The following is a 25,355-nucleotide window of genomic DNA, read 5'->3' as shown; positions in this document are numbered from 1 at the left end:
GAAGTTCCTTTAGCATTTGTTGTAGAGCTGGTTTGGTGGTGCTGAATTCTCTTAGCTTTTGCTTGTCTCTAAAGCTTTTGATTTCTCCATCAAATCTAAATGAGATCCTTGCCGGGTAGAGTAATCTTGGTTGTAGGTTCTTCCCTTTCATCACTTTAAGTATATCATGCCACTCCCTTCTGGCTTGCAGAGTTTCTGCTGAGAAATCCGCTGTTAACCTTATGGGAGTTCCCTTGTATGTTATTTGTCGTTTTTCCCTTGCTGCTTTCAATAATTTTTCTTTGTCTTTAATTTTTGCCATTTTGATTACTATGTGTCTCGGCGTGTTTCTCCTTGGGTTTATCCTGTATGGGACTCTCTGCGCTTCCTGGACTTGGGTGGCTATTTCCTTTCCCATGTTAGGGAAGTTTTCGACTATAATCTCTTCAAATATTTTCTCGGGTCCTTTCTCTCTCTCTTCTCCTTCTGGGACCCCTATAATGCGAATGTTGTTGCGTTTAATGTTGTCCCAGAGGTCTCTTAGGCTGTCTTCATTTCTTTTCATTCTTTTTTCTTTAGTCTGTTCCGCAGCAGTGAATTCCACCATTCTGTCTTCCAGGTCACTTATCCGTTCTTCTGCCTCAGTTATTGTGCTATTGATTCCTTCTAGTGTAGTTTTCATTTCAGTTATTGTATTGGTCATCTCTGTTTGTTCTTTAATTCTTCTAGGTCTTTGTTAATCATTTCTTGCATCTTCTCAATCTTTGCCTCCATTCTTATTCCGAGGTCCTGGATCATCTTCACTATCATTATTCTGAATTCTTTTTCTGGAAGGTGGCCTATCTCCACTTCATTTAGTTGTTTTTCTGGGTTTTTTTCTTGTTCCTTCATCTGGTACATAGCCCTCTGCCTTTTCATCTTGTCTATCTTTCTGTAACTGTGGTTTTTGGTCCACAGGCTGCAGGATTGTAGTTTTTCTTGCTTCTCTCCCTTTTTTTCTTAATGAGTCTGGCTATAGGTTTATCAATTTTGTTTATCTTTTCAAAGAGCCAGCTTTTAGTTTCATTGATCTTTGCTATTGTTTTCTTCATCTCTATTTCATTTATTTCTGCTCTGATCTTTATGATATCCTTCTACTGACTTAGGTTTTCTTTGTTCTTCTTTCTCTAGTTGCTTTAGGTGTAAGGTTAGGTCGTTTATTTTACATTTTTCTTGTTTCCTGAGGTAAGATTGTTTTGCTATAAACTTTTCTCTTAGAACTGCTTTTGCTACATTCCATAGATTTTGGATCATTGTGCTTTTGTTTTCATTTTTCTCCAGGTATTTTTTGATTTCCTCTTAGATTTCTTCAGTGATCCATTGGTTGTTTAGTATAGCATATTGTTCAGCCTCCATGTGTTTGTGTTTTTTACAGCTTTTTTTTTCTTGTGGTTTATTTCTAATCTTATAGTGTTGTGGTCAGAAAAGATGCTTGATATGATTTCAGTTTTCTTACATTTACCGAGGCTTGCTTTGTGGCCCAGCATGTGGTCAATCCTGGAGTATGTTCTGTGTGCACATGAGAAGAATGTTTATTCTGCTGGTTTGGGCTGGAATGCTCTATAAATATCAATTAAGTCCATCTGATCTAATGTGTCATTTAAGGCCTGTGTTTCCTTATTGATTTTCTGTCTGGATGATCTGTCCATTGATGAAAGTGGGGTGTTAAAGTCCCACACTATTATTGTGTTACTGTCGATGTCTCCCTTTATGGCTGTTAGTATTTGCCTTATATTCAATATATTGAGGGGCTCCTATGTTGGGTGCATTTATATTTACAGTTGTTATATCTTCTTCTTCTTGGGTTGATCCCTTGATCATTATGTAGTGTCCTTCTTTGTCTCTTATAACAGTCTTTGTTTTCAAGTCTATTTTGTCTGATATGAGTATTGCCATTCCAGCTTTCTTTTGATTTCCATTTGCGTGGAATACCTTTTTCCATCCCCTCACTTTCAATGTGTATGTGTCCCTAGGTCTGAAGTTGGTCTCTTGTAGACAGCAAATATACGGGTCTTGTTTTTGTATCCATTTAGCAGGTCTGTGTCTTTTGGTTGGAGGATTTAATCCATTTACATGTAAGGTAATTATGAATATGCATGTTCCTATTGCCATTTTGTTAATTGTTTTGTGCTTGTTTCTGGAGGTCTTTTTTCTTCCCTTGTCTTCTTGTTTGATGACCATCTTTAGTGTTGTGTTTGAGTTGTTTTTTCTTTTTTGTGTGTATCTATTGTAGTTTTTGGGTTTGCTGTTCCCATGGGGTTTTGATATAGGCGTCTGTATATGTACAAGATTGTTTTAAGTTGCTGCTCTCTTTCTCGCCTACAGAAGTTCCTTTAGCATTTGTTGCGAAGCTGGTCTGGTGGTGCTGAATTCTCTTAGCTTTTGCTTGTCTGTAATGCTTTTGATGTCTCCATGAAATCCCAATGAGAGCCTCACTGGGTAGAGTATTCTTGGTGTAGGTTCTTCCTTTTCATCACTTTAAATATATCGTGCTACTCCCTTCTGGCCAGCAGAGTTTCAGCTGAGAAATCAGCTGATAACCTTTTGGGAGTTCCCTTGTATGTTATTTGTCAGTTTTCTCTTGTTGCTTTTAATAACTTTGTCTTTAATTTTTGTCTATTTGATTACTATGTGTCTCGGTGTGTTCCTCCTTGGGTGTATCCTACCTGGGACTCTCTGCACTTCCTGAACTTGGGTGACTGTTTCCTTTCCCATGTTAGGGAAGTTTTCAGCTATTATCTCTTCAAGTGTTTTCTCAGGGCCCTTCTCCCTTTCTTCTCCTTCTGGGACCCCTATAATGCGAATGTTGGTGTGTTTAATGTTGGTCCCAGAGGTCTCTTAGACTGTCTTCATTTCTTTTCATTCTTTTTTCTTTATTCTTTTCCGTGGCAGTGATTTCCACCATTCTATCTTCTAGGTCACTTATCCGTTCTTCTCCTCACTTAATTCTGCTATTGAATCCTTCTGTATTTTTCATTTCAGTTCTCGTATTATTAATCCCTGTTTGTTCTTTAGTTTTTCTAGGTCTCTATTAAACATTTCTTGCATCTTCTCTATCCTTGCCTCCATTCTTTTTCCCATATCTTGGATCATCTTCACTATCATTATTCTAAATTCTTTTTCTGGTAGGTTGGCTATCTCCACTTCACTTAGTTTTTCTTCTGGGGTTTCATCTTGTCCTTTCACAAATTCCTCTGCCGTCTCATTTTGACTAACTTTCTGTGATTGTTGTTTCCATTCCACAGGCTGCAGGATTGTAGTTCTTGCTTCTGCTATCTGCCCTCTGGTGGATGCCTTTTATGGTTTTTGTTGAGTATTTATGTGATTACATTTTCTCTCATTTCTTAGCATATATGTTATAGTTTTTTCTCTTTTTAAATTTTTTTTAGTATTTGTCCTAGAATTTGTTTTCCGAGATCCTGGATCATCTTCACTATCATTATTCTGAATTCTTTTTTCTGGAAGGTTGCTTATCTCCAGTTCATTTAGTTATATTTCTGGGGTTTTATCTTGTTCCTTCATCTGCAACATAATCCTCTGCATTTTCATTTCGTCTAACTTTCTGTGATTGCGGTTTTCATTCTGCAGGCTGCAGGACTGTAGTTCTTCTTGCTTCTGCTGTGTGACCTCTGGTGGATGAGGCTATCTAAGAGGCTTGTGCAAGCTTCCTGTTGGGAGGGACTGGTGATTGAACTGGGTCTTGCTCTGGTGGGGAGAGCCATTCTCAGTAAAACTTTAACCTGGTCGTCTGCTGATGGGTGGGGCTGTGTTCCCTTACTCTTAGTTGTTGGCTGAGGTGACCCAGCACTGGAGCCTACAGGCTGTATGGTGGGACCAATGGCAGCCTCCAGGAGGGCTCATGCCAATGGGTGCTTCCCAGAACCACTGCTGCCAATGCTCCTGTCCCCATGGTGAGCCACAGCTGCCCCCTGCCTCTGCAAGAGACCCTCCAACACTAGCAGGTAGGTTTGGTTCCAACTCCTGTGGGGTCACTGCTCCTTTCCCCTGGGTCCTGGTGCGCACAGGACTCTGTGTGTGCCCTCTAGGAGTGGAGTCTCTGTTTCCCCCAGTCCTGTGGAAGTCCTGCAGTCAAATCTCGCTGGCCTTCAAAACCATATTCCCTGGGGATTCCCAGTCCTGTTGCCGGACCCCCAGGCTGGGAATCTGGACATGGGGCTCAGAACCTTCACTCTAGTGGGCGGACTTCTGTGGTATAATGGTTCTCCAGTTTGTGGGTTGACCACCCTGTGGGTATTGGATTTGATTTTATCGTGATTGCGCCACTCCTACTGTCTCATTGCGGCTTTTCCTTTGTCTTTGGATATGGGGTATCCTCCTTGGTGGGTTCCAGCGTCTTCCTGTCAATGGCCGTTCAGCAGCTAGTTGTGATTTCTGTGCTCTCGAAAGAGGAGGTGAGTGCACGTCCTTCTACTCCACCATCTTGAACCAATCTCTAGAATTTGTAAAATACATTTGCACCCAATCTAGGTCTACTTTCAAATAACACTACACCACTTCACAGATAGTATTGAGCACCTTCTAATACCAAAATAATCCCAATTCTTCCTTCCTATTTCTTATATCATTGCTGCCATTCATTTCATACATACACATACACATGCACAACCTGTATATATATATCTTTTTTTCTCCCAGCTACAAAAGAATTTTAAAGGTCACTTAATCATTTTTGAGTAGTATATAATGAAGACGTCAATTTATTTTTTTTTTAATGTGGCTGTTTTGTTATAAAACTTTATTGACAAAAGCAGGAAAAAATAAACAGGCAGTAGACTGGAACGATAGTTCCAAAAAAATTTTTTTATAATCGTTGATTTACAATATTGTGTTAGTTTTAGGTATACAGCAAAGTAATTCATACATATTCATAATTCTTTCCCATTATAGATTATTTTTCAGAATCTTTCTCATTATGGGTTATTATAAGATATTGAATATAATTCCCTGTGCTATATACAGTAAACCCTTGTTGTTTATCTATTTTATATATAGTGGTGTGTATCTTTTTATTATTATTATTTTTATTTTTTGAAATTTTTTTTAACCTCTTTATTGGAGTATAATTGCTTTACAATGGTGTGTTAGTTTCTGCTTTATAACAAAGTGAATCAGTTATACATATACATATGTTCCCATATCTCTTCCCTCTTGCATCTTCCTCCCTCCCACCCTCCCTATCCCACCCCTCTAGATGGTCACAAAGCACCAAGCTGATCTCCCTGTGCTATGCGTCTGCTTCCCACTAGCTAGCTATTTTACATTTGGTAGTGTATGTATGTCCATGCCACTGTCTCACTTTGTCCCAGCTTACCCTTCCCCCTCCCCATATCCTCAAGTCCATTCTCTAGTAGATCTGCATCTTTACTCCCGTCTTGCCCCTAGGTTCTTCTGATCTTTTTTTTTTCTTTTTTTTAGATTCCATATATATGTGTTAGCATGCGGTATTTGTTTTTCTCTTTCTGACTTACTTCACTCTGTATGACAGTCTCTAGGTCCATCCACCTCACTACAAATAACTCAGTTTCGTTCCTTTTAATGGCTGAGTAATATTCCATTGTATATATGTGCCACATCTTCTTTATCCATTCATCTGTTGATGGACACTTAGGTTGCTTCCATGTCCTGGCTATTGTAAGTAGAGCTGCAATGAACATTTTGGTACATGACTCTTTTTGAATTATGGTTTTCTCAGGGTATATGCCCAGTAGTGGGATTGCTGGGTCATATGGTAGTTCTGTTTTTAGTTTCTTAAGGAACCTCCACACTGTTCTCCATAGTGGCTGTATCAGTTTAAGTGGTGTGTATCTGTTAATCCTATTCTCCTAATTTATCCCTCCTCCCTTCCTTTCCCCTTTGGAAACCATAAGTTTGTTTTCTACATTTGTGAGTCTGTTTCTGTTTTGTAAATAAGTTCATGTGTATTATTGTTTAGATTCCACATGTAAGTGATGTCATAATATTTGTCTTTCTGTGTCTGATTTCACTTAGTATGATAATCTCTAGGTCCATCCATGTTGCTGCAAATGGCATTATTTCATTTTTCTTTTTATAGCTGAGTAGTGTTCCATTGTATGTATATGCCACATCTTCTGTATCCTTTCGTCTGTTGATGGACATTTAGGTTGCTTCCATGTCTTGGCTATTGTAAATAGTGCTGCTATGAACGTTGGGGTGCATGTATCTTTTTGAATTAGAATTTTTGTCTTTCCTAGATATATGCCCAGGAGTGGGATTTTTGGATCATGTGGTAACTCTATTTTATTTTTTAAATTTATTTTTTATTTACTTATTTATTTTTAAATTAATTTATTTAATTTATTTATTTTTGGCTGCATTGGGTCTTCGTTGCTGCACACGGGCTCTCTCCAGCTGCGGTGAGCGGGGGCTACTCTTCATTGCGGTGCGCGGGCTTCTCATTGCAGTGGCTTCTCTTGTTGCGTGCAGAGCACAAGCTCTAGGCACATGGACTTCAGTAGTTGTGGCGCACAAGCTCAGTAGTTGTGGCTTGCAGGCTGTATAGCACAGGCTCAGTGGTTGTGGTGCACGGGCTTAGTTGCTCCGCAGCATGTGGGATCTTCCCAGATCAGGGCTTGAACCCATGTCCCCTGCCTTGGCAGGTGGATTCCTAACCACTGCGCCACCAGGGAAGCCCCGGTAACTCTATTTTTAAAGTAATGTCCATACTGTTTTCCATAGTGGCTGCACCAATTTAAATTCCCACCAGCAGTGTAGGAGGGTTTCCTTTTCTCTACACCCTCTCCAGCATTTATTATTTGTAGATTTTTTGATGATGGCCATTCTGACTGGTGTGAGGTCATTGTAGTTTTTTGTTTCTTTGTTTTTTTTAATGGTAGAGAATCTTTATTTTTTTAAATTTATTTTTGGCTACATTGGGTCTTTGTTGCTGCACGTGGGCTTTCTGTAGTTGCGGCGAGTGGGGGCTACTCTTCGTTGCAGCGCACGGGCTTCTCATTGGAGTGGCTTCTCTTGTTGCAGACCACGGGCTCTAGGTGCACGGGCTTCAGTATTTGTGGTGCATGGGCTCAGTAATTGTGGCTCGCGGGCTCTAGAGCACAGGCTCAGTAGTTGTGGTGCACAGGCTTAGTTGCTCTGTGGCATGTGGGAATCTTCCTGGACCATGGCTCGAACCTGCAGCATGTGGGAATCTTCCCGGACCAGGGCTCGAACCCATGTCCCCTGCATTGGCAAGGCAGATTCTTGACCACTGCGCCACCAGGGAAGCCCTCATTGTAGTTTTGATTTGCATTTCTCTAATGATAGTGATGTTGAGTATCTTTTCATGTGCCTGTTGGCTATCTATATGTCTTCTTTGTAGAAATGTCTATTTAGGTCTTCTACACAGTTTTTGATTGGGTTGTTTGTTTGTTTGATATTGAGTTTTATTGGTTGTTTGTATGTTTTGGAAATTAATCCCTTGTTGGTCTCATCATTTACAAATATTTTCTCCCAGTCTGTAGGTTGTCTTTGTTTTGTTATGGTTTCCTTTGCTGTGCGAAAGCTTCTAAGTTTCATTAGGTCCCACTTGTTTGCATTTGCTTTTATTTCTTTTGCCTTGGGAGCCTGATCTAAGAAAATATTTCTGTGATTTATGTCAGGGAATGTTTTGACTATGTTCTCTTCTAGTTTAATGGTGTCATGTGTTATATTTAAGTCTTTAAGTCATTTTGAGTTTATTTTTGTATATGGTGTGAGGGAGTGTTCTAACTTTATTGACTAATATGAGGCTATCCAGCTTTCCCCGCACCACTTGCTGAAGAGACTGTCTTTTCCCCATTGTATATTCTTGCCTCCATTGTCGAAGATTAATTGACTGTAGGTTCCTGGGCTTATTTATGGGCTCTCTGTTCTGTTCTGTTGATATATATGTTTTGATTACTGTAGCTTTGTAGTTTTGTCTGAAGTTGGGAGGATTATGCCTCCAACTTTGTTCTTTTTCCTCAGCATTACTTTGGCAATTCTAGATCTTTTGTGATTCCATATAAATCTTAGGATAATTTGTCCTAGTTCTGTGAAAAATGTCAGGTAATTTGATAGGGATCACATTAAATCTATAGATTGCTTTGGGTTATATGGCCATTTTAACAGTATTAATTCTTCCAATTAAAGACTATGAGATATTTCATTTCTTTGAATCATCTTCTATTATCTTTATCAGTGTTTTATAGTTCTCAACATATAGGTCTGTCATCTCCTTGGTTACATTTTATTACTAGGTTTTTTTGTTTCTTTGTTTGATACAGTTTTAAATGTGATTGCTTTTTTAACTTTCTCTTTTTGTTATTTCTTAGCTAAAGAAATGCAACAGATTTCTATATATTAATCTTGTATCCTGCTGCCTTGCTGAATTCCTTTATTAGTTCTAATAGTTAATAGTTTTCATGTGGAATCGTTAGGGTTTTCTGTATAGACTATCATTTCATCTGCATTCAATGACAATTTTACCTCTTCCCTTTCAATTTGGAAACTTTTAATTTCTTTTTCTTGTCCGATTGCTGGAGTTAGGGCTTCCAATATTAATGTTGAATAGAAGTGGTGAGAGTAGGCATCTTTGTTTTGTTCCAGAATTTAGCAGGAAGGCTTTCAGGTTTTCACCGTTGAGTATTATATATATTGGCTGTGGGTTTGTCATAAATGGCTTTTATTATGTTGAGATTTGTTCCCTTTATACCGACTTTGGTGAGAGTTTTTTATCATGAATGGATGTTGAATTTTATCAAATGCTATTTCTGCATCTGTTTAGATGATCATGTGGTTTTTGTCTTTTCTTTTGTTGATATGGTGTATCACATTGATTGATTTGTGTATGTTGAACCATCCTTGTGACCCTGGGATGAATCCGACTTGATCATGGTGTATGATTCTTTTTATGTGTTGTTGAATTTGGTTTGCTAATATTTTGTTGAGGATTTTCGCATCTATATTTATCAAAGATATTGGCCTGTAGTTTTCTTTTTTGGTAGTGTCTTTGACTGGTTTTGGTTGTCAGGGTGATGATGGCTTCACAGAGTGACTTTGGGAGTATTCCCTCCTCTTCGATCTTTTGGAAGAGTTTGAGAAGTATAGGTGTAAGTTCTTCTTTGTATGTTTGGTAGAATTCCCCACTGAAGGCATTTGGTCCTTAACTTTTGTTTGTAGGGATTTTTTTTTAAATTACAGATTGTATTTCACTTTTAGTGATTGTTCTGTTCAAATTATCTGTTTCTTCTTGATTCAGTTTTGGCAGTCTGTATGTTTCTAGAAACTTTTCCACTTCTTCTAGGTTGTCCATCTTGTCATATAACTGTTCATGGTATTTTCTTATGATATTTTGTATTTCTGTGATGTTGGTTGTTTTTTTCTCCTCTTTCATTTCTTATTTTGTTTATTTGGGTCCTCTTTTCTTCTTGGTGAGCCTGGCTAGAGGTTTATTGATTTTGTTTATCCTTTCAAAAACCCAGCTGTTGCTTTTATTGATTCTTTAATATATTTTAAAATCTTTATTTTATTTATTGCCTTCTGATCTTTATCATTTGCTTCCTTCTGCTGACTTTAGGTTTTGTTTGTTCTTTTTTTAAAAAAATGATGATTTTCTTTTCTTTTTTGTTAATATTTATTAATTAATTAATTTATTTTGGCTGCACCAGGTCTTATTTGCGGCTTGCAGGATCTTCGTTTCGGCATGCAGACTCTTAGTTGTGACATGCGGACTTCTTAGCTGCAGCATGCAAACTCTTAGTTGTGGCATGAATGCAGGATCTAGTTCCCCAAGCAAGTATCGAACCCGGGCCCCCTGCGTTGGGAGCAATGAGTCTTACCCACTGGACCACCAGGGAAGTCCATGTTTTTCTTTTTCTAAATTTTAGGTTTTTTATTTGAGATTTTTCTTGTTTTTTGAGTAAGGCCTGTATCGCTATGAACTTCCCTCTTCGGACTACTTTTGCTGCATACCATAGATTTTGTATAGTTGTGTTTTCATGGTCATTTGTCTTGAGGTATTTTTGATTTCCTCTTTGATTTCATTGTTGACCCATTGTTTTTTGTTTTTTTTTTTTTTTAAATTTTATTTTATTTATTTTTGGCTGTGCTGGGTCTTCGTTTCTGTGCGAGGGCTTTCTCAAGTTGTGGCAAGTGGGGGCCACTCTTCATCGCGGTGCACGGGCCTCTCACTATCGCGGCCTCTCTTATTGCGGAGCACAGGCTCCAGACGCGCAGGCTCAGTAGTTGTGGCTCACGGGCCCCGTTGCTCCGTGGCATGTGGGATCTTCCCAGACCAGGGCTCGAACCCGTGTCCCCTGCATTGGCAGGCAGATTCTTAACCACTGCGCCACCTGGGAAGCCCGACCCATTGTTTTTTTAGCAGCATATTTTTTTAGTCTCCATGTAATTGTTTTTTTCTTGTTTTTTTTTTCTGTGGTTGATTCCTGGTTTCATGCCATTGTGGTCAGAAAAGATGCGTGAGAAATTTGTTGAAAAAACTATTAAGACCAATTAGAGATAAGGGTAAAAAAGTGTTGTTTTTTTTTTTAACCTTCACTTGTTTCTTCTTTGATGCTCTCCCTATCATTATGTAGATCTGAGTTTCTGAACTATATTTTCTCCTCTAGAGTGCTTCTGTTAACATTTATTGCATGGCAGACCAACTGGTAACAAATTCCCTCAATTTTTGTTTGTCTGAGAATGTGTTTCTTTATCAGTTTAAAAGATAATTTCATAGGTAGGGTATAGAATTCTAATTTGGAGGGATTTTTCTCTCAACACTTTAAGTATTTCACTCTATTTCTTCTTGCTTGTATGGTTTCTGTGGAGAAGTTGGAAGCAATTGTCTGTTTCTCTTTAGATTTTTTTTTCCCTCTGGCTTTTTTCAGGACTTTTTTTTTTTCCCTTTTGAGAAATATTTATTGAGTATAAATAAATGTCCTATACATTAAATATCAAGAAATATTCATTATTGATTACAAGTCCACTGTAATACTGAATGAACCACAGAATCAAAATAGCCACCCATGATACAGTAGTGATAATTCCATCCCAATATTGGACACAGTAAAGATTTACTCACAAGACACAACAAAACTCACCAAAAAAGACCATCACTTTAACCAACCTATAATACCACAAGAGAAAATGGTTTTGAATCATAATATGGACAGTCCCACTAATCTCGTCTTTGTCATCAATTTATCGGGTCAATTTGAGATTGTGGAGATATGCTGTCATAGAACTTAAAGATTCCCATTTCCTTGGTTTTATCTCAAAATTATTATTAAGGAATGAAATTATACATACCCAATGATAATTTTAAGTAAGTTAGTCTTTCATAAGAGAAAAGGAATAAAAATTTAGTATGAAGAAAGCTTCCTTCAAGCAATGAGTCTCTTAACGGAAAAAAAATGAAAGCAATGTAATTAACTTTTCCTCCAAAGAAAGGAAAGAAACCTAGATCTGTTATGGCAAACTTGGAAAGATAAATATTTCCTAGTCCCAGAATATGTGTTTATTTTACATGATGTACTTGAATGATGCAAGTCTATGAAGCAGGGAACTGTGGCAATCCGAATTCATCCACCAAGACTCCATCCTTATTCTTTGTGTCAGTGGGAACACCTTCTGGAATTGCAGGTGCAGCTGCTGCTTCATCCAAATAAGAACTGTCTTCATCAGCCAGAAGCTCATCGCCCAGTGCATCCAACTCTGCTTCTAGGTCATCTTCATCTATTTCTGGGGTGCCGTAACTACGACTCAGTGCTTCTTGGATTTCATTTGCATCTTCCATCATATCTTCTAGCTGGTCTTGTAGATCCTCAATCTGGTCGATTTTCACTTGCTTGTATGCTTTCTTCATTTCCTTTACACCCAGTTTCATAGCATCAACCGTGGTCTCGGTGTCCTTCAATGACTGGATGGTGTAATTGGCTTGTTCCATGTTAAATGACTGTTGGGCAAGATTGTCCCACTGCTGCTCATACATCCGGTTTTGCTTTAGAACCCGCAAGGCTTTCTGCTTGACCATATTCTTTGCAGGACCCTCTCTCATCTTCTTGGTCTGATCCTTATACTTCACTAGTTCAGCATCCAGCCGAGAAAGCATCTTCTTGTCAATAGATTCTGCCCTGTGTGCCAATGCAGTCAGTCAAGCTGGGCGGCGGAGCCTTGGGTTTCGCTTTCCCGAAGAATCGGTTTATCTTGGGCGGCCACGAAGACAACCCAAACACTGGAGCAAAACCAGAAATGGAACCAGGATCTCTTCTTTTTTTTTTTTTTATATTTATTTATTTATTTATTTTTGGCTGTGTTGGGTCTTCGTTTGTGTGCCAGGGCTCCCCCTAGTTGCGGTGAGCGGGGGCCACTCTTCATCGCGGTGCGCAGACATCTCACTGTTGCGGCCTCTCCCGTTGCGGAGCACAGGCTCCAGACGCGCAGGCTCAGCAATTGTGGCTCACGGGCCCAGTTGCTCTGCGGCATGTGGGATCCTCCCAGACCAGGGCTCGAACCCGTGTCTCCTGCATTGGCAGGCAGATTCTCAACCACTGCGCCACCAGGGAAGCCCCAGGATCTCTTCTTAATCTTTGATTTTTTGTACTTTGAAAATGTTATACTTAGGCATAGTGTTTTTTCCTTGACATTTATTCTACTTTGATGTTCTCTGAACTTCCTGAATCTGCAGTTTGTTGTCTGACATTAATTTCGGGAAAATTCTTAGTCATGATTGCTTCAGATATTTCTTCTGTCCTTTTCTTTCTCTGGTATTTTCATTCTCATATATTACACCTTTTGGAGCTTTCCCAGAGTTGTTTGATGTTCTGTTCTGCTTTTTTTTTTTCCTCCAGTCCTTGTTCTTTTTGCTTTTCAGTTTCAGAGGTTTCTATTGAGATATCTTTAGCTTAAAGTTTCTTGTCTTGACCATGTCCAGTCTACTAATAAGCCCATCAAAGGCATTCTTCATTTCTGTTACAGTGTTTTTGATCTCTACCATCTGTTGTTTGTTGTTTTTTAGGGTTTTCATCTCTCTGCTTACGTTGTCCCTTTGTTCTTGCATGCTTTCCACTTTATCCATTAGAGCCCTTAGCACATTAATCATAGTTGTTTTATATTCCTATTTTATAATTCCAGCATCTTTGCCATATCTGGTTTCGGTGCTTGCTTTTCTCTTCAGGTAGTTTTTTTGCTTTGTAAGTATGTTGTGTTGTGGGGCCTGTAGCTTGTATATTAAATTAAGAATATTCTTAATATTAAGAACATTATGACTTGCTGAATGAGTAGGCACAAGCCATCCACATGGGGTTGGCATACTGTTCTCTTAGCATCTGAGCTTTCACTTTGGGGAAGTGCAAACACTGGGTCATTTTGATTGAAGGCACAATGTCAGTACACTCACACAAGGAAGGAAAGTCACAAGATTTATTACTTACGATCCCAGAAGTGGGGGTGGGGTGTGCAAGAGCCTGGGAAGGGCAGTCCTCCGTCCCAGGTCACAAGTGAACAGGAGATAGAGAGCAGAGTAGCAAGCACCTATTACTTGTAAAGTGTTTGGGGCAGATTTTGCTACCTTCTTCGAAATTCAACTCTAAGTGGTTATTTTAAAAGGTTCCCTGAGAAAAAGCAAGCAGGAGCTTGTGGCAGGAATCCTAAGCTCAGGTCCTTATCTAACTATCTAGACTCTGGGTGTGAGCAGGGTTGTCATACTGTAAAATGCTTAGGTAACAACTCAGAGTAGCTGTTTTCTCATCACAATTGACTCTGTGATGCCTAGGCATTAGTCTTTAGGGAAAGTCATGGGCACTGTTTAGATGGTGGAGATTTTAAAAGCCACTGGCGGGATTTTGGTCACCCAGCACATGAAACATCTGAACAAAGCAAAAATGCCACTCAGCAATATCAATAGGCAAATGGTAGTTTGAAATCCTGTCTGTAACCATCTCCTCTCATTTTTGGGGGTCCAGACAAGAAAATAAATGAAAGCCCATGGATAAGATTAAGGTAGGTATTTGATTTAAAACTTGGGTGAGATTATGGAATACTTGTACCTGTTGGGCCATCTTTTGTAAATTACCAGAATTTGTCCAGAATTATTAATATACATGCGGCAAGAGGTACCCTTTACAGTTCCCCCTTCCTTGGCCATTAGTAACCTAAATGGTTATCCAAAACCATCTGCACTAAAGAATCATGTTGTTGTTGCATTAAGGCTGGGCTTTCATGTAACAGCCCAGTGTGTTTAGCCAGGGTAGCTGACAGTTTTATGTTTGCCTTAATAATTTGTTGTTGCATGCCTATTGTGGTGGTGCCTAACCCAGTCCCATGCAGGATCGTCGCAGCCCTACTCCCAACATATTGGGGATGAGTACTGCACATTTTTTACATGAGGTGGCATAAAGAGATACAGTTTGGGGATCCTATTCAGTGATTTGTAAGGGTAGTCCCAGCGAGACTAAAGTACCTTGGTATGAACAGACAGGAGGAGGCAAATGCATTGGAGGCTGAGGAAAGGAGAAGTGCATATATGGGGAATCATGTATATATGCTGGCTCTTGGGTACTAGACCCACAGCGGACACTGACTGTTGGATTGGGGATGTCTAAGACCATGGGGATTGTGCTTCTTGGGATGAGAGGTATAGGTCGTATTCATCCATGTGGTGTCACAGGTGGAGTGTGTTAGTGCCTGGACAGATATGGGAGATTATAAAGGGCATATGGGCATGTGGGGGCTCCTGCCAGATGCTACATATGGTATTGCAAAGTGTTGCATGGGAGCTGTTGAGCACTGTAGAGAGTAGCTGGGTAAGCCACAGGGATGCATGGGATACCTCTGTTGGGCAAATGGGGGCAGAGTCAAGAAATTAGCCAGGTAGGCCACTAACTCAGGAAGAAGCCTTTGTTGAGTTTGATAATATGTTCAGCAATTACAGCAGCCCAAAAAATGAGCACTGGTTTCTGCCCATTGCATAAAAATACTAAGACTGTGGGAGGGTTTGAATGAGAAGATTGTGGAGCCCTGAGTGCTGACAGTGGGAAGGGACTCCCTCGGGGTGGTGTAGGGAGATGGCTCTGGCTGCAGTTGTGGAGGGTGTATGTGTGGGGGGGGTTGGGGAGGTCCTCTGGTGGTTGTAGCATCTGTAGCCAGGGAGGGGTCCTCCCAACAGAATTTAAATTCACTAACCCTCAGTAGGTCACATAATGTGGAACAATCTAGTGTGTGTAGTGAGGGCAGGCAATTAAATGAAGCATTTAATCAGACCTCTGTAAGGTTATGAGACTCAACACGTACCTTGGCCTACCAAAATTTAAAGGTGCAGTGGAGAGCAGCCTGGCAGTCATAGTGCTACCGGACACTTGAGCAGCAAGCATAATAATAATAAGCAAGGGGACCTTGGGGTAAATAATATTTAACTCTACAAAATGCCACTGAAGTGGGTCATCAGCAGGGAATTTAGATAAGCATTCCATTCAGCAACCAAGTCCTGGGGAATGCTTGCCATCATCAGCTGCCATGTCTTCCTGGGTGTCACCTCTTCTATAGTGGAAGGTTGCGGAGGTGGCATTCGTGATGAAGTTGTGTCCCGTGCTGTCATGGGCTGGGGCATTGTCACCAGCAGTGTTGTTGCAGGTGAAGGGAGCCATTCTAGAGTGGGTGGCTCTCCAGCCACCCAGGAGGGGAACTGAGGGGCCAAGGGGTCTAATAGCGTTGCATGGATTTGGGATGCTCTGATTAAGGTTTGCTTGCACCATTGGGAGTGTCTGTTGGTATCTCAAATTCTCAGTAAACTTTAAGGGTCTTTGGGTGTGCCCCTCGCAAGTGATTAAGCAGTGCCGTTCTCATAGGCATAGGAAATCTCCATCATAAATAGTAAAGATTAGAGGCCCAAGAATATTTAGTTATATGTTCATGACAATTTAATGTTTAGTCTTGTATTACCAGAGATGGGTCTGAACTGCATAATCTTATCAGCCAATTAGGGTTGAAATTAGGGCAGTGTAATGGCTGGTGGCAATTAAGCATTTGTGCTCTTGGTCCCATTTAAGATAGAGGGCTTGAATTGTCCAGCTAATATCTATACCTGGTGACATTTTGGGCCCAGCCCCTCTAGGGCTGACTTCCAACATACACCATCCCCCCATCCTGGGGTTCAGTTGTGGGTGAGTGCTGTGGTCTTCCAGTAACTTTCTGGTGTTGCCTCTTTGGGGTCATGGAGAAAGCCCCATGACCCAGATGGCACAGAGTAGGGACAACAGTAGCAGGCATCTACATTTTATAGTTTTGTGCCTGCCTGCTGTGTGCCCCATGTGATGATTTGTTATTGGGCTCTCGTAGGTCAATATCTCATTGGCAGCCTCGTCCACAGTGAGGTAGGGCCAGGTGCTGTGATTGTATCACTATGATGTCATCTTCTAACGTTGCTGGTGTCAACCTGAGTGCCTTTTCCCCCCTTTTGAAGTTCCATCCACACCATTCTTTCACTGGGTCCAAGGTTAGTTATTTCTACTTCCTGTGGGGAGGTATAGTTAGGAGAAAGGAGCCATCCACTAAAGGCACTCACTGTACATTGGAATTTCAGCAGAATTTGCATATCAAGTGGATAAGTGTGGTCCAGCAGTAATCTAGTGGGTCTGTGTTCCTCTAATGGGCCAGGACTATCTCTGACCAGGGTGGGTCATAGCTAACCACCCATCCCCAATCAGGTTGCAGGTGAGTATTGGAAGGCAAGATGATTGACATTTTAAAATCTGTAAGGGGACTCAAAAATGTTGGGGAAAATGTAAATTATATTGTCCTGTGAGATGAAAGCATCAGATTTCCCCATGATAACAATCTGTCTTCCTTTGTGATTTGTAAAATTTTTTTGTAGGGATATGCTTAGACTGTTTTCTTTGTTTCTCTTCTTATCTTTTGTGGTATTTTCTTTGTGGCTATCATGAGACTACATAAAACATGTTATGGGTATAGCATAGACAACAAAAGCAATAATGGACAGCTGGGACTATATCAAATTGAAAAGCTTTTGCACAGCAAAGAAACAATCAATAGACTGAATAGGCAAACTATGAAATGGGAGAAAATATTTGCAAACCATGTATCTGATAAAGAGGTTAATACCCAAAATCCACAGGGAACTCCTATACCACAATAGCCAAAAAAAAAAAAACCCAACCTGATTAAAAAATGGGCAAAGGACTTGAATGGACATTTCTCCAAAGATATCCAGCTCTCCAGCAAGTACATAAAAATATACTCAACATCGCTAATCAAAAGGGAAATGCAAATGAAAACCACAAGGAGATATCACCTCAGATGCATCAAGATGGCTACTATCAAAAAGCCAAAAGAGGGCTTCCCTGGAGGCACAGTGGTTAAGAATCTGCCTGCCAATGCAGGGAACATGGGTTCGAGCCCTGGTCCGGGAAGATCCCACATGCTGTGGAGCAACTAAGCCCATGTGCCACAACTACTGAGCCTGCACTCTAGAGCCTGTGAGCCACAACTACTGAGCCCACGTTCCACAACTACTGAAGCCCGCGTGCCTAGAGCCCATGCTCCGCAACAAGAGAAGCCACCACAATGAGAAGCCCATGCATCGCAATGAAGAGTACCCCCCCTCACCACAACTAGAGAAAGCCCGTGCACAGCAACCAAGACTCAGCACAGACAAAAATAAATAAATAAAATAAATTTGTTTAAAAAAAAAAAACCAAAAGATAACAAGGGTTGGAGAGGATGTGGAGAAGTTGAAACCCTTGTACATTGTTGAAAGAAATGTAAAATTGTGCAGCCACTATAGAAAACAGTATGGAGGTTTTTCAAAAAGTTACAAATAGAATTACTATATCATATAATAATCCTACTTCTGGGTAGATATCTAAAAGAATTGAAATCAGGATCTCGAAGAGATATCTGCACTCCCTTGTTCTTTGCAACATTATTCACAGTAGTCAAGATTTCGCAATAGTCAAGATATGGAAATAACCTATATGTTTATTGATGGATGCGTAGATGAAGAAAATGTGGTAAATATGTATAATGGAATATTAGTCAGCCTTTAAAAAGAAGAAAATCCTGCCATATGCAACAACATGGATTAATATGGAGGATGTTATGCTAAGTGAAGTAAGCCAGTTACAGAAGGACAACTGCATGATTCTACTTATATGGGGTTTCTAAAATAGCCAAATTCATAAAAACAGAGTAGAATGGTGATTGCCAGGGCTGTGATGAGTAGGAAGTAGGAAATTAGTGTACAGTTTCAGTTATGTAAGATAAATAAATCCTAGAGAGAGACCTATTCCCCAACGTGATGCACTTAAAAAAGTAGACCCTTTGTCAACAGGACAGATCTCATATTAAGTGTTCTTAACACAATATACATATTAAAAAAAGAATGTAATGTGTCAAATAGATGAAAAATGTTTAAATAAATATTAGTATTTGGTATTCAGTATCATATTTTTTAAAATAATGTATCATGAACAGGTAGAGCATAAGCCAGCAAAGCAGATAGTTCAGTCTTAGGTAATTTATAAACATACATTTTACATTAGCAGGAAAACTGTAGTTATTTCAGTAGGTTCCAAAAAGGTATTTGGGAATAAAAATAAAAAGTAAAAATCTGTTCCCAATTAAAAATACTTCTCTAAATTAGAGTAGAGCAATAATGCCTCAGTATAATAAAGAATATGTATTGAAATTAGCAATCAGCATAGTCAAAAGTCATATACTTTTTTTATACATATAAAACATTTGTGAGTGATGTTACCATAAACGGTCGAGTAGGGAACTCCAGGGCTCCATTTCTGCACAAAAAGAACTAATAAGCTGGCAAAATCTGTTAGAACCAACTTTTGTAGATCTCTGGAATCTGGTCAGAACTTAAAAAAAAAAAAATAGGGAATGATTACTAAAGTAAAGAGCTGTTGTACTATAGTAGGAGAGCATTGGCTGAGGTATCTTAAACCGTAGCTTCAATGATGACAGACCACACTCCTAACGCAGGTTAATAGTTAGAGAGGGCACAATACAAACCTTATTCTTAAAAAATTGTTATTGAGTGTTTCAACCTGTCTGACAGCTCCCTGAAGGACTAGTGCAGGAACTTCCCTTTGCTTTACTCAACTAAAAGCTTTCCCAAGGCTGAGGCAGCTTCCCTGCCAGTGTTTGACAAAAGCATTTAATGGCCAAAGCATCGGCTGCAGCAGCCTGGGTCTAGGGATAACAGTCAGGATAAACAATAGGCACACTGAAAAGCTTGGGAAGGAAGCAGCTGAGAAAGGAGATACATGGGGAATAGGACTTTTTAAAGGTCCTGCTTATACTGGGGAATTGAGGAGGCCATGTGCATGCCCAGAGCTCGACTTATTCTCAGCAAAGGCCTAAGAAGACCTTAAGCTTTCACCTCTGGCCGACCTTTCAGGCTTTGCATTGCACAAGCTGTAAGTGAAGGTTGAAGGACCTGGCTAAACTAAGTGTTGGAATGCTTCAACATAGAGAAAATCAGAACAGATTGGGAGAGGTTGTTTTCTGTTTTCTTTTACTTTTTTGGCTGCAGGTGTTTAAGGAAACTGTCAAAATAAGAGCTGACAGTTAAGCTAAGAGAACACAGACTTCAGTGCCACGCACAACAAAGAATACAAACTTTTTACAAAAGTAGTTTAGAAAAGTATCAAAGAGCCAAACAATAACCCACAACAAGCAGCAACACCAAACTCCAGGTAGGGGGCAGAATCTGGTATCCAGAGTTGCCAGACTATATTTGATATGTCCAGTTTTCAACAAATTATGAAACACTTAAAGAAACAAGATATGGCTCTTGTCAGGAGGAGAAATACAGTTTACAGTAACACTACACAGGGATTAAGTCACATATAACGTATTCGGTTCTCCATTTCTGTGATATTTTTTCCCCGTTATGTGGATTCAACCAACCACAAACCACGATGTACTGTAGTATTTACTATTGCAAAATATCCACATACAAGTGGACCCTCACAGTTCAAATCCAAGTTGTTCAAAGGTCAACTGTAATTAATAAACTGCCCGTGAGGAAGCCCAGGAATAATAAGAAAAAGATTTTAGATCAGCTGTCTTAAATGTTCTCAAAGAGCTAAAGAAAGCCATGGTCAACAATCTAAAGAAAACCAAGGAAAGGATGTCTCACCAAATAGAGATGTCAAAAAAGGGATAGCAATTAGAAAAAAGATCCAAATTCAAATTCTGGAGCTGAAAGTACAATAACTGAAATGAAAAGTCCAACTAGAAGGACACATTTGAGCAGGTCAAACAAAGAATCAGTGAACTTGAAAATAGGTCAGTTGAGATTGTCAAGTTTGAAAGCCCAGAAGGAGAAAAGAATGAAGAAAAATTAACAGAGCCATGAGGTACCACCAGCATACCAACATGTGTATAATGGAAGTCCTAGGGTGAGAGAAAAGAGAAATGGACAGAAATAATACTTGATGAAGTAATTGTTGAAAACTTTCCAAATTTGATGGAAAACATGCATATATACATCCAAGAAGCTTAATGAACTTCAGGCAGGAAAAACTGAAAGAGTTCCACACTGAGACACATTACAGTTGGTCCTTGAACAATGCGGAGGTTAGGGACTCTGACCCCCCCTCCCCCAACCCCTGCCAGTGCAGCTGAAAATTCACATATAACTTTACAGTCATCCCTCCATATCCATGGTTCTGTATCCTCCAATTTAACCAACTGCAGATCGTTTAGTGCTGTAGTACATATTTATTGAAAAAAAAATCCATGTATGAGTGGACCTGCATAGTTCAAGACTCGTGTTGTTCAGGGGTCAAGTGAATAGTCAAATTGTTGAAAACCAAAGACAGGAAATCTTGAAAGAAACAATAGAGAAGCAACTCATCACTTACAAGGGATCTTCAATAAGATTAGCAGTCAACTTCTCTTAAGAAACCTAAGAGAACTAAAGGAAGTGGGATGATATATTTAAAGTGCTGAAGGAAAAAACTGCCAACCAAGAATTCTACATCTGGCAAAACTATCTTTAAAAATATATGAGAGGGGCTTCCCTGGTGGCACAGTGGTTAGGAATCCGCCTGCTGATGCAGGGGACATGGGTTCGAGCCCTGGTTCAGGAAGATCCCACATGCTGCAGAGCAGCTAGGCCCATGCGCCACAACTACTGAGCCTGCGCTCTAGAGCCTGCGCACCTAGAGCCGGTGCTCCAAGACGAGAGAGGCCACCACAATGAGAGGCCCGCACACGGCAATGAAGAGTAGCCCCTGCTCACTGCAACTAAAAAGAAAGGCCACGCACAGCAACGAAGACCCAACGCAGCCAAAAATAAATTAATTAAAAAATGTATTTCCAATTAAAAAAAAATATATATGAGAATTTAAGACCAGATAAATGTTAACTTAGGAAGTTTGGCATGCAAAAAATGCTACAGGAAGTCAGTCATCCAGGTGAAATGAAAGGACACTAGACAGCAACTCAAAGCCATGTGAAGAAATAAAGAACAGTGGTACCACTTCAAACCTACTAGGATAGCTTTATTATTATTATTTTTTTGTATTAGTTGTTTTGTTTGTTTGTTTGTTTGTTCTATACTGCAGGTTCTTATTAGTCATCAATTTTATACACATCAGTGTATACATGTCAATCCCAATCGCCCAATTCAGCACACCACCATCCCCACCTCACCGCAGTTTTCCCCCCTTGGTGTCCATATGTCTGTTCTCTACATCTGTGTCTCAACTTCTGCCCTGCAAACCGGCTCATCTGTACCATTTTTCTAGGTTCCACATACATGCGTTAATATACGATATTTGTTTTTCTCTTTCTGACTTACTTCACTCTGTATGACAGTCTCTAGATCCATCCACGTCTCAGCAAATGACTCAATTTCGTTCCTTTTTATGGCTGAGTAATATTCCATTGTATATATGTACCACAGCTTCTTTAACCATTCTTCTGTCGATGGGCATTTAGGTTGCTTCCATGACCTGGCTATTGTAAATAGTGCTGCAATGAACATTGGGGTGCATGTATCTTTTTGAATTATGGTTTTCTCTGGGTATATGCCCAGTAGTGGGATTGCTGGATCATATGATAAATCTATTTTTAGTTTTTTAAGGAGCCTCCATACTGTTCTCCATAGTGGCTGTATCAATTTACATTCCCACCAACAGTGCAAGAGGGTTCCCTTTTCTCCACACCCTCTCCAGCATTTGTTGTTTGTAGATTTTCTGATGATGCCCATTCTAACAGGAGTGAGGTGATACCTCATTGTAGTTTTGACTTGCATTCTCTAATAATTAGTGATGTTGAGCATCTTTTCATGTGCTTGTTGGCCATCTGTATGTCTTCTTTGGAGAAATGTCTATTTAGGTCTTCTGCCCATCCATTTTGAGTTTATTTTTGTGTATGGTGTTAGGGAGTGTTCTGATTTCATTCTTTTACATGTAGCTGTCCAGTTTTCCCAGCACCACTTATTGAAGAGACTGTCTTTTCTCCATTGTATATCTTTGCCTCCTTTGTCATAGATTAGTTGACCATAGGTGCATGGGTTAATCTCTGGGCTTTCTATCTTGTTCCATTGATCTATGTTTCTGTTTTTGTGCCAGTACCATATTGTCTTGATTACTGTAGCTTTGTAGTATAGTCTGAAGTCAGGGTGTCTGATTCCTCCAGCTCCGTTTTTTTTCCCCCAAGACTGGTTTGGCTATTCGGGGTCTTTTGTGTCTCCATACAAATTTTAAGATGATTTGTTCTAGTTCCGTAAAAAATACCATTGGTAATTTGGTAGGGATTGCATTGAATCTGTAGATTGCTTTGGGTAGTATAGTCATTTTCACAATATTGATTCTTCCAATCCAAGAACATGGTATATCTCTCCACCTGTTTCCATTTTAAAAATGGAAAATAAAAAGTCTTGGCAAGGATATGGAGAAATTGGAACCCTTGTGCATTGCTGGTGGGGGTGTAAAATAGTGCAGTCACTGTGTTTTGCGGCTCCTCAAATAGTTAAACGTAGAGTAACAAATAATAATAGTGTGGAATAATAATAATAATGACCCAGTAATTCCACTACTAGGTGTATACCCAAAAGATTTGAAAACAGGTGTTCAAACAAAAAATTGTACATAAGTTTTCATAATAGCACTGTTCATAAAAGCCAAAAGTTGGAAATAGCTAAATGTCCATCAATTAATGAATAGATAAAGAATGTGTGGTATATCCAATACAATGGAATATTATTCAGCCATAAATAGCAATGAATTTCTGATACATGCTATAGTATAGGTGAACCTTGAAAGCATTATGCTGAGTGAAAGAATCCAGATATGAAAGGTCACATATTATTCCATTTATATGAAATATCCAGAATAGTTAAATTAACAGAAACAGAAAGCTTATTAATAGTTGGCAAATGTTGAGCAGAGAGGGGAGAAGGGGTAGCTGCATAATGGATATGGGTTTCATTTTGGGTTGATAAAACTTTTGGAACTAGATAGAGGTGATGGTTATGTACTGGATAGAGGTGGTCTAAATGCTAACAAGTTATACGCGTTAAAATGGTTAGCTTCATGTTATGTGAATTTTACCTCTATAAAACATTTGCATATAAGTTGACTAATATATTTTTATATTGTCTCTGATCTTTTGTGTATGTTGTGCTTGTTTTTACATTAAACATTCTTCCGGAAGAATGTATTTTACAGAGCTGTAAAATATCCACACGCATACAAAGTATTGTTGCTTAGACTTACTGTTGTTTTGAATATAAATAATGAAGTTCTCATCCCAGTAGGTTTAGGGTTGATTTTAAATGTATAGCAAGATTTTCAAGTTTTTCCAGAAAACATTTTAAAAGAAGACTTAGCATACTCATTGGTTCTAATGCAAGTAGAAATTGCTTTAACTGTTGTAGTTTTTGTTTTTTTTTTAAGTTTTGACTTTGAAGTCCTAACATATAAAATTATGAACAATCTAGAAAATTAATCCTGTCAAGTAATTACGTGATAGTTTATAGATTTTTCTAAAATTTTACATTCAAGCTTATAATAACCCTTATTTATTTTTAAAACATTTGTTTCCATAAATTTATTGATTTTCAAGGGAGTTTTTAAAATAATTTTAATTTTTTTAAAAGCTTTACTTACTTCCTTATTAATTAATTAATTAATTAATTAATTTGTCTGCACCGTGTGGCTTGTGGGATCTCAGCTCCCCGAGCAGTGATTGAACCAGGGCCCTCAGCAGTGAGAGCACGGAGTCCTAACCACTGGACTGCGAGGGTATTACCTCAAGGGAGTTTTGCATGAAATAGTAATCCATGTTTCATTTCTTTGTAGAGAGTAGATTTTTACTTTTAGTGCTAGATGACTGTGTATGTGTGGCTGTGTGTGTGCGTGCACATGTGCATGTGTGTGTTTTGTTTGTTTTATGTGACAAGGAGGAACTATTATTTCCTTTCTGGTTTGTTACATGAGGTCTGTGACTTGTGATATTAAGCTGAGCAATGAGTGAATAATCTGACAAAACTCAAGTAGCTCTGTTAGGTGAAAATTTTAATTAAGAAATAGTCTGGAAATTCATAAAGGACATATCAGCTAAAAGTACTTTTGTAACAGCTTTATCTCACTACAATTTATATACAGTAACATTCACCCATTTAAAATATATAATTCAATCATTTTTACTTTATTTACAGAATTGGCCAATAACTAAATTTTAGAACATTTTTACCATTCTACCCCTCCACCTCCATTCCCTTAGCCCTAGACAACGAATAATCTACTTTCTCTCCTTATGGATTTGCCTATTCTGGACGTTTCATATAAATGGAATCATTTAATATGTGATCTTTTGTGACTGCCTTCTTTGTTACTTAGCATAATATTTTCAAGATTCATCCATGTTGCATAGTAGCATGAATCAGTACTTCAGTACTTTTGATTGCCAAATAATATACCATTGTATAGATATATTGTATTTTATTTATCCATTCACCAGTTGATAGACATGTTGTTCCACTTTTTGGCCATTGTGAATAGTGCTGCTATAAACATAAGTGTACAAGTTTTTGAATGGACATGTTTTCCTATCTCTTGGCTATATATACCTAGAAGTGGAATTGCTAGGACATACGATAACTCTGTGTTTAACATCTTAAGGAACTGCCAAACTGTTTTTCAAAAGTAACTGTACCATTTTACATTCCCACCAACAGTTATGAGGGTTGTAGTTTCTCATACTAGAAAACCTTTTCAATGTCACTATTTTCTACCTTTTTGATTATAGTTATTCTGATGGGTTTGAAGTAGTGTCTCATCTTGTTTTTAATTTAT

At 39.0% G+C, this 25,355-nt stretch overlaps 1 protein-coding gene and 1 pseudogene across 7 annotated transcripts in view; one reads left to right on the top strand and one right to left on the bottom strand.

The window, feature by feature from the left end:
- Positions 1 to 25,355, top strand: part of ALMS1 (ALMS1 centrosome and basal body associated protein) — a 235,882-nt gene that overhangs the window by 83,242 nt on the left and 127,285 nt on the right. The window lies entirely within an intron of this gene.
- Positions 10,937 to 14,624, bottom strand: LOC103019243 (charged multivesicular body protein 5-like; annotated as a pseudogene).

This window comes from Balaenoptera acutorostrata, chromosome 12 (assembly GCF_949987535.1).
Source record: "Balaenoptera acutorostrata chromosome 12, mBalAcu1.1, whole genome shotgun sequence".
Lineage (NCBI taxonomy): Eukaryota > Metazoa > Chordata > Mammalia > Artiodactyla > Balaenopteridae > Balaenoptera > Balaenoptera acutorostrata.
This window is presented reverse-complemented; position numbering and strand designations above follow the sequence as displayed.